A 10,741-nucleotide genomic window follows, 5' to 3' on the forward strand; every position below is an offset into this window, starting at 1 on the left:
ATATTTTTCTTAATTAATTAATTAATTAATTAATTTTTTATGGTGACATTGGGTAACAAAATTCAATATGTTTCAACTGAACATTGTAACAGTAAGGTATATGTATATTTACATTGAATGTTCACCACTCATAGTTATATTTCATTCTGTCACCACATATTTGAACCCTTTTACCTCGTCTAACTGCCCCTCCCCACTTCCATACCCTCTGGTAACCACTAGTTTATTGTCAGTGTCCATTAATCTGTTTGTTTCTCCTGCTTGTTTGTTGCTATTATGTTTATATTCCACATATAAGTGATATCATATGGTTTTCAACTTTTTATATCTGGCTTATTTCGCATAGTATGATTATCTCGAGCTCAATCCATGTTGTCGCAAATGACAATATTTCACCTCTTCTTAAGGTTGAGTAAAATCCCATTGTATATATATACCACAGATTTTTAGCCACTCTACTATCGCAGGACACTTCAGTTGCTTCCATGTCCTGACCACCATGAATAAAGTTGCAATGAACATCAGTGTGCAAATATCTTTTTGGATATATATTTTCAAGGCATTGGGATAAATACCCAATAGAAAGATGCTGGATATTATGGTAGATCACTTCTTAGGTTTTTGAGGAAACTCCATACTGTTTTCCATAGTGACTGTATCAATTTGCAGTCCTACCAGCAGTGTATGAGATCTCCTTTTTCTCCGCTTACTCTCCAACATTTGTTATTACTTGTCATTATGACAACAGCTATTTTAACATATGTAGGATGGTATCTCTTTGTGATTCTTATTTGCACTTCCCTAATAACTAGCAATGATGAGCATCTTTTCATATTTGTTGTCCATTTGTATAGCTTCTTCAAAGAAATGTCTATTCAGGTTCTCTCTCCACTTTTTAACTGGATGTTTTTTGTTGTTGTTATTGAGTTGTATAAGTTTTGTGTATATTTTGGATATTAGGTACTTGTCGGAGGCATTGCTTGCATATATATTTTCCCATTCAGATGGTTGTCTCTTTAGCTTGTTGACGGTTTCTTTTGCTGAGCAGAAGCTTTTCAGTTTGATGTAGTCCCATTCATTTGTTTTTGCTTTTACTTCCCTTGCATTTGAGGTCAAATTCATAAAATCCTCTTTAAGTCCAAAGTCCTTGAGTTTAGTTTATGCTTTCCTCTATGCATTTTATTGTTTCAGGTCTTATATTCAGGTTCTTAGTCCATTTTGAGTTAATTTGAGTGTATGGTGAGAGACAACAGTCTAGTTTCATTCTTTTGTAGGTGGCTTTTCAGTTTCACCAGCACTATTTATTGAAGAGGTTTTCATTTCTCCACTGTATATTTTTTGGCTCTTTTGTTGAAAATTATTTGGCCATATAAACATGGGTTTACTTCTGGACTCTCGATCTGTTGCACTGATCTGTGTGTCTTGTTGTTGTTGTTGTTGTTGTAGTTGCTGTTGTTGTTTGTTGTTTTTCATAATACCATGTCGTTTTGGTTATTGTCGCTTTGAAGTATAATGTGAATTCAGGCAGAATGATGGCTCCAACATTGTTCTTTTTTCTCCGGATGGCTTTGGTAATTCTGGGTGTTTTGTGCTTCTATTCAAATCTGATGATTTTTTTGTTCTATTTCTTTAAAAACTGTCGATGGGATTTTGATGAGGATTGCATTAAATCCGTATAATGCTTTAGGTCATATGATCATTTTAACTATGCCAATTCTTCCAATCCAAGAATGTGGAATATCCTTCCATTTCTTTGTATCTCCTTTGATTTCTTTTAATACGGTCTTATAGTTTTCATTATATAGGTCCTTCACATATCTTGTTAGATTTATTCCTATGTATTTTATTCGTTTTGTTGCCATTCCAAAAGGAATTATTTTTTCCACTTCTTTTTCGGATACTTCATTATTAGAGTATAAGAATGCTATAAAATTTTGAACATTGATTTTGTATCCAGAAACTTTACTGTATTTAATTATTATTTCTAATATTGTTCTTGTGGAGTCATTAGGGTTTTCTATATAGAGAATCATGTCACTTGTCATCCGCAAATAGTGACAGTTTGATTTCTTTGTTTCCTATTTGGATGCCTTTTATATATTTCACTTGCCTGATTGCACTTGCTAAGACCTCCAATGTTATATGAATAAAACTGGTGATAGTGAACAAACTTGTCTTGTTCCTGATCTTAGAGGAAAGGTTTATCATTTTGTACCATTCAATATAAGGTTGGCTGAGGATTTGACATATATGGCCTGTATTATGTTAAGATACTTTCTTTCTATATTGGTTTTGTTAAGATTTTTTATCATAAATGGATGCTGTATCTTCTCGAAGACTTTTTCTGCATCTATTGATATGATCATATGATTCTTATTCTTTAATGTCTTTACATGTTGTAACACATGAATCAATTTCCATGTGTTGAAACATCCCTGTGCCCCTGAGATGCAATCTACTTGATCATTGTGTATATTCTTATTAATATATTTTTGTATTTGGTTCACTAATATCTTATTTAGGATTTTTAAATCCGTTTCAATGATATATATTTGTCTCTTTTTTCCTTTTATTGTGTTATTTTTACCAGGTTTTGGTATCAGGGTGATATTGGCCTCATAAAATATGTTGTGAAGTATTGCCTCCTCTTCGATTCTTTGGAAGAGTTTGAGGAGAATAGATATTAAATCTTCTTTGAATGTTTGGTAGAATTCACTGGTGAAGCTATCTGGTCCTAGACTTTTACTTTTTAGTAGGTTTTTGATGATTGTTTCAATTTCCATACTGCTGATTGGTTTATTTAGATTTTCCAGTTCTTCTTGAATCAGTTTAGAAAGGTTGTATTTTTCTAAAAACTTGTCCATTTTTAGATTATTAAATTTAGTGTTGTATACCTTTTCGTATTATTCTTCTATGATCCTTTGTATTTCTGCAGTGTCTGTCGTAATTTCTTCTCTTTCATCTCTAATTTTGTTCATTTGTGTTCTTTCTATTTTTTTCTTAATTTAGTCTAGCCAAGGGTTTGTCAGTTTTATTAACCTTCTCAAAGAACCTCCTCTTTGTTGAATTTAATATTTTTATTGTCTTTTTGTATTCATTTTCATTTAATTCTGCTCTAAATTTGATTTTTTTTTCTTTTCTTCTGCTGAATTTAGGCTTCATTTTTTTCTTCCTTTTCTAGTTTTGTAAGATGAAGTATTAGGTTATTTATTTGGACTGGTTCTTGTTTTATGAGATAGGCTTGTAATAATATGAACTTTCCTCTTATTACCGCTTTTGCCATGTCACAAAAGTTTTGATATGTTCTACTATCATTATCATTCATTTCTATGTATCTCTTGATCTCTCTTTTTATTTCTTCTCTGACCCAGTCAATCTAAAGTAGCATGTTGTTTAATCTCCGTGTATTGTGGTTCTTCCCACTTTCTTTTTACAATTGATCTCTAGCTTCAAAGCATTATGATCAGATGATATGATTCGTATGATTTCAACCATCTTATATTTGTTGAGGCTATCTCTGTGCCCCAGTGTGTGGTCAATCCTTGATAATGTTCCATGTGCACTAGAGAAGAATGTATAAGCAGCTGTTTTGATATGATAGACTCTGTAAATGTTGTTTATGACCAGTTGGTCTTAAGTGTCATTTGAGGATGTTATTCCTTTATTGATTTTATCTTTTGATTTCTGGTAGCTCAGGGTTTCCATTGCCTTCCTCTCCTTGTGTGTCTGTGGGTTTTTTGTTTGTTTGTTTGTTTGTTTTTTGGTTGGGTTTTGTGGTTTTTTCCTCTTGTCCTTCTTGTTTTATGTCGTATACTTCAGTTCTGAATTTTGGGCATTTGGTTACCATTACCAATATGTAGAAGATTTTAAAAAAAAATATATATATATATCCATTTACTTCTGCGTATGCCTATCTCCATTCCCTTTTGCAAATGCAAATTTGGATCTTTGAATCCTCCTTTTCTGTCATTGCTTTCTCAATTTGTACTTATGTATACTTAAAGTTCATCATTATCTTGCAGTACAAATCTCTTATTGTTTATGCTTATAATATCTTGTTCTTAGAAAAGGTTGCTTCCATCTGCTTGCTAGTCATCTTACTCATAGTTATGCATTTTTTTGTCATTTTCTTTTAGGTGAGCTGATCCCCTTCAGTATTTCCTATAATGCAGATCTCATACTGGAGAATTCCCTCAATTTTGTATGTCTGGAAAGGCCTTTATTTTTATTTCATATGTAAAGGAGAGCTTTGCTGGACACATTATTCATGTCTGGTAGTTCTTTTCATTTAATAGTTTGAATATTTGATTCCGCTCCTTTCTGACTTGTAAGAATTGTGCTGAAAATTCTGACGATAATCTAATAGGTTTTTTTGTTATAAGTTACCATTTTCTTTTCCCTGAGATTCTGTCTTTCTCGTTGATTTTTTATAATTTTAATACAATGTGTCTCAGTGAAGGCCTTTTTGGGTTGAGATAATTGGGTGTTCTGTTGACTTCTTGAATTCCAAGTTCCAGCTCTTTCCTTAGATTTGGGAAATTCTCATCAACTGTTTGTCTGAAAATGCTTTCTAATCCTGCTCCTTTTCCTCGCCTTCGATAATGCTGTCTTCATTATTTTTTCATTCTTTGGTTTCTCTTTTCTTCCTTCTGATTTATTTCTAGATTTCTGTCTTCGATATCACTGATCCATTCCTCCATTTAGTTGACTCTATTTTCCAAACTTGCTATTTCATTTTTCAACTCTTGCAATGTGTTCTTCATTTCCAGAATTTCTATTTGATTCTTTTTTGAGAGTTTCAGTCTCCTTGTTATAAAAATCATTCTGCTGATCTAGTTGTTTTTCCAATTCCTGGAATTGTTAATACAAGTTATTTTGGATCTCATTGAGTTTTTTCAGAAGTACCACCCTGAATTCTTTGTCAGTTAAGTCACGTATTTCTATGTCTTTAAGCTTATTTTTTTGGAGTTTTTTTCTCTTTCTTTCTGAGATGCTTTGTCACCTTGGTTGTTCATGGTGTTTAATGGACTATTTATCCACCTGGGCATTAATGGAACTGTATTCTGCTTTTTTTTTTTTTTTTCCAGAAAGAGGATATTTTATATAACGGTCTCTCTTCTGTCTGGTGTAGAGGTGTTTTTCTCTTGATTTCCAGTAAGTAGTGTCTAGGCCTCTTGGATTCCTGCTTTGTGTAAAGTCTCAATTATGCCTTTTATTTTCTTATAGATATTTCTTGACTCTTGGTACCCTCAGTCTCAGTCCCTGTCAGTGTTAGTGTCATTTTTGCTAGTGTATTCTTAGATTTTCTTGGGTCTCAGCAGTGTTTGATCTTGGAGGATATAGGATCCGGCTCCTCTGGGTTGAGGGATTGGGGCTGCAGTTCAGCCTCATGTTTTGCAACAGTGGCTGATAATAATCAACTGTGTTTTTTCTACCATTCTCTGCTTTCTGCCTTGATCCATGTGGATCTCACCACTCTCTCAGGCAGAGTTGTTCAAGAAATTCACTGCATCTTTTCTCCCACCCTCCTACAGCAGGGAGCTGTAGATGTGAGAAGCAGCTTCTTTATTTCTCCCAGTCTACTGCCTGACTCCCAAGTTTCTGACCTGTGGTATTTCTTATGTGCAGATCCCACGCTCAGACGTACTGTTGTGTAGGTTGCATATTTTTTGTTGAGTTTTGGGTGATCATCTCATTGTTGTTTCAAGGAGAGAGATCTTGAGACATCTCTCACTCCTTTATGTTTCTGACATCACTCTCTAAAGTTTTAACAATGCGGTTTTTTAATAAATATTTAATCACGATCACTACCCTCAGTCTCAGTCCCATTCAGTGTTAGCAATAATTTCTGTAGAGTTTGCTCAGATTCCCCTTGGGCTTGTAGTATTTGGTCTTGGAGCATGTGGTGGGGGAGGTGCTATCTGGGTTGGGAGATGGGAGCTGCAGTCCAACCTCTCTTTTTGTATCTGCAGCTGGTAATATTCAACTGCTGTTTCTCTGCTGGCCCCAGTTCTCTGCCATCCCTACTTCTCTGCTTTCTGCCTCGATCCCTGGGCACTGCCACAGCATGGAACTCACAGCTCTCTCAGATAGGGTTGTTCATGGAACCTGCTGCACTTTCTTCTCTCATCCTCCTCTTGCAGGGAGCTCTGGCTGAGAGAAGAAGCTTCTTTGTTTCTCTCAGTCTATCACCTAACTCCCGTGGTTCTGACCTGTGGTAGCTCTTATTCTCAGATCTCTTGCTCAGATGTGCTTGTCTGAAGATTGGGTGTTTTTTGTTGAGTTTTAGGTGCTCAGCTTATTGTTGCTTCAAGGGGAGAGTTCTGTGGATATCTCTCACTCCACCATGTTTCTGACATCAAAAATTCAATCTTAACAACTGATGGAACAACTAGACAGAAAAATCAGCAAGGATATGGAAGAACTCAAAAACACCATGTACTGAGTTCCAGTCACAATGGTGGATAGGTGGCTACTGTGCTTCCCTACTCTCATGACCGCATCATAATTGCAACTAAAATATAGAACAATCAACCTGGAGAACCATCCGAAGACTTAGAGTAACAGAGGTGCTATTATTAAGGATATAAAAAAGAAGTCACTTTGAGATTGCTAGAAGGGGCAGACACACAATACAGACTGGCACCACAACCATGTGCAGCAATCAAGAATTGTAAGAGATATATCAGGTGCACAGGATCCCGCCTAAGAGCTAGGGTTCCCAGCCCCGCACCAAGTTCCCTAGCTTGGAGCATCAGTGACAGTAAAAGTATTCTCCACAATATCTGGCTATGGAAATTAGCTGGAATTCCATCTTCCTAGGTGAGACAGAAGGCAGTTAGAAAACCAAGTGTCCTCTTACTCCTAAGCACCCATCCTGAGCTCTGGCAGAGAGTGACTCAGAAGGTGCCAGAGACATACAGGGAAAGATGGAGTTGTTTGGCTTCAGGGCTAGGGCTCAAAGAAAAACCGGTCATTGGTCCATGCTTCATTTTTTCTTTGTACAAGTCTTGGGGGTCCACTGTACCCAGGCAAGTGGTGACTGGCCTTGGTGGGCTCTGAGGCTTTTGTGAAGCAGCCGGGTTCAGCACTGGCAGTAAATATGAATCTGTATTACATGCTGAAACCACTCACCTGATGCTGGTGACTCTCAGAGACTCCCACCACACCCAACTCTTGCATCATCTGTAACATCCGAGGCTCTTTTAGTAGCCAAGTCTTATGGTCAGCTAGCAGGTGGTATCAGGCTGCAGGGTTCCCTGAGCCTTTTGCTGATTAGATAAAGCAGAGGATCGAATCAACTACATAAAAGATAAGGTAGCAGAAAACACCCAATCGGAACAGGAAAAAGATCTAAAAATTGAGGATAATTTAAGAAACCTCTGTGACAACAACAAGTTTAATAATATTTATATCAGAGAGGCACCAGAAAGATAAAAAGAGAATAAAGGATTGAAAACCTATTTGAAAAAATAATGAGTGAAAAATTCCCTAATCTAGAAAAGGAAATAGACATACAAATCTAGGAAGCTCAAAGAGTCCCAAACAAAATGAACCCAAAGAAGTTCACACCAAGACACATCATAATTAAAATGCCAAAGGTTAAAGACAAAGATAGAATGTTCAAAACTTTCCCATAAGACTGTCAGCTAATTTCTCAATAGACTATGCAGGCAAGAAGAAATTCGCATGAAATATTCAACGTGATAAAAAGCATGAACTTACAATCAAAATTATTCTACCCAGCAAGGCTATCAATTAAAATTGAAGAGGAGATAAAGAGCTTCCCAGACAAGAAAAAGCTAAAGGAATTCATCACCAGCAAACCAGTATAACAAGAAATGCTAAAAAGGCTTCTGTAAAAAGAAATAGTGAAAAACAAACAAATAAGAAACATAACTATGAATAATAAAATGGCAATAACTATGTACCTATCAACAATCACTTTAAATATAGAAGAATTAAATATTCCAATCAAAAGACATAGGGTGGCTGAATGAATAACAAAATAAGACCCATACATATGCTGTCTACAAAAGACCCACTTCAGACCGAAAGACACACACAAGCTGAAAGTAAAAAGATAGAAAAAGATATTTCATGTAAATAGAAATGAAAAAAAAAAGTGGAGTAGCCATATTTATACTAACAAAATAGACTTTAAACCAAAAACTAGAATAAAAGACAAAGATGGGGAGGATTCTAGGAAACATGGCGGAGTGAGAGATGTCCTCAGATCTCTCCCCTTGAAAAAACAATAAGCTGAACATGTAAAATGCAACAACAACAACAACAAAAAACACTCAAACTGCACACAAGCACGTCTGAGCATGGGATCTGTGCATAAGAGCTACCACAGATCTAAACTCCGGGTGTTGGTCAGTGGACTGGAAGAAATAAAGAAGCTGCCTCTCGCAGCTGGAGTTCCTCATAGGAGTAGGGGGAGGGGTGAAGAAGGTATGGCGAGTTCCTGGCCTGGAAATGCTTTGATTTCCACAGGGGCGACAGCAGGGTCCAATTAGCAGAGCAAAAAGCTGAGAAATGGAACAGGACCACAGAGAAATGACAGTTGATTTTTACCAGCCCTGGCTGAAAAACCGAAGCTGAGCCACAGCCCCCAACTCCCAACCCAAAGGGCCCCTCACTCCATATCCTCCAAGACCAATCACTGTGGAGCCCCAGTGGAATCTGAGCAAACTCTGCAGAGACTGTCGCTGAAACTGACAGGGACTGAAACTCAGGGGAGCGAGCCTGATTAAATACCTACAAGAAAAAGGCATAATTTAGGATTTATATAAAGCATAGATCTAAGAGGCTTAGACATCGCCTACAGGAAACCAAAAGAAAAGCACTTTCTTTGCAGCAGGCTAAAGAGAGACCTTTATATTAAAAATCTTCTTTCTGGAAAAACAGCAGAATACATTGCCATTAATGCCCAGGAGGAGAAATAGTCCATTAAAAACCATGAACAAACAGGATGACAAGGCATCTCAGAAAGAAAGAGAAAAATATCCAGAAAATAAGCTTACAGACATAGAAATAAGCAACTAAAATAACAGAGAATTCCTGATGGTACTTCTGAAAAAACACAGTGAGTTTCAAAACGAGTCATATCAACAAATTCAGGAATTGAAAAAACAACTAGATAAGCAGAGCAAAGAAATTGAAACCATAAAAAAAATCAGAATAGATCTTCTAGAGATAAAAAGCACACTGCAAGAGATGAAAAATGAAATCGAAAGCCTTGCTGTGTAGAGTATACATGGTTGTAGATTCTTGTTTTTCATAACTTTGAATATTTCCTGCCATTCCCTTCGGGCCTGCACAGTTTCCATTGAAAAGTCAGCAGACATTCTTATGGGGGTACCCTTATATGTAACTAGCTTCCTTTCTCTTGCTGCTTTTAAGATTCTCTCTTTGTCTTTGACCTTTGGCATTTTAATTATAATGTGTCTTGGTGTAGGTCTGTTTGAATTCCTTTTGTTTGGAACTCTTTGTGCTTCCTGAACTTGTATGTCTAATGCATTTGCCAGGTTAAGAAAGTTTTATGTCATTATTTCTTCAAATAGAGTCTCAATCCCTTGTTTTCTCTTCCTCTTCAGGTACTCCTATGATTCAGATATTGTTACGCTTCATGTTGTCCCAGAGATCTCTTAAACTATGCTCACTTTTTAAAATTCTTTTTTATTTTTTGTTCTTCTGATTGGGTGTATTCAGCTACCTTGTTATTTTATTCGCTGATTCGATCTGCTTCATCCAATCTACTGTTAAATCCTTCTATTGTATTCTTCATTTCCGTTATCGTATTCCTCATTTCTGTCTGGTTCTTTTTTATAGTTTCTATGTCCTTTTTTATGCTCTCATTGTACTCATTCATTCTTCCTCTAAGTTTGTTGAGCATTCTTATAACCATTATTTTGAACTCTGTCTTTGGTAGGTTGCTTACCTCCATTTCATTTAGCTTATTTTCTCTAGTTTTTACTTGTTTCATTTGTGGCATGTTTTTTTAGTGTTCTTTTCGATGTGTCAGGAATATTTGTTTCATCTCTCAGCTTTGGGAAGATGGCCTAAGGTGAAAGGTGTCCTGTGGGGTCCGGTGGCACACTCTCCCTGATCCCTTGTGCCAGGTTCTCTGGAGGTGACCTTTGTGTGGATTGTGTGTGATCTTCTGTAGTCTGGATTTTTTTTTTCTTGTTGTTCTGATTGTGTGTCTGCTACTACATTCTCTAAATCACTGATTTGATCCTCTGCTTCATCTATCTCTTTATTCCCTCTAATGTACTCTTCTTCTCAGATATTGCATTCTTCATTTCTGACATTCCTTTTTATGTTTTCTATCTCTTTGTTAAAAGTCTAACTGAGTTCATCTACTCTTCTCCTAAGTCCATTGAGCATCCTATAACCAGTATTTCGATCTCTGCATGTGATAAATTGTTTCCAATTTGTTGAGTTCTTTTTCTAGAGCTTTGTTCTGTTCTTTCATGTGAGACATCTTCATTTGTCTCTCCATTTTGGCTGCCTCCTTGTGTCTGTTTCTATGTTTTAGGTAGGGGTCCTAAGTCTCCAAGTCTTAGTAGAGTGGCTTTATGTAGTAGGTACCCTGTGGGGCTCAGTGGAACAGTATTCCCTGGTCACTTGAACTGGCTGCCCAACATATGTCTCTTGTATCTGTTGTGTGTACTCTTCTGTTGTACTTGAGCCTTGACTGATGTTTGCACATCGGTGGGAAGGATTGACCCAT

The sequence above is a fragment of the Pteropus alecto genome, unplaced genomic scaffold (genome assembly GCF_000325575.1).
Source record: "Pteropus alecto unplaced genomic scaffold, ASM32557v1 scaffold508, whole genome shotgun sequence".
NCBI lineage: Eukaryota > Metazoa > Chordata > Mammalia > Chiroptera > Pteropodidae > Pteropus > Pteropus alecto.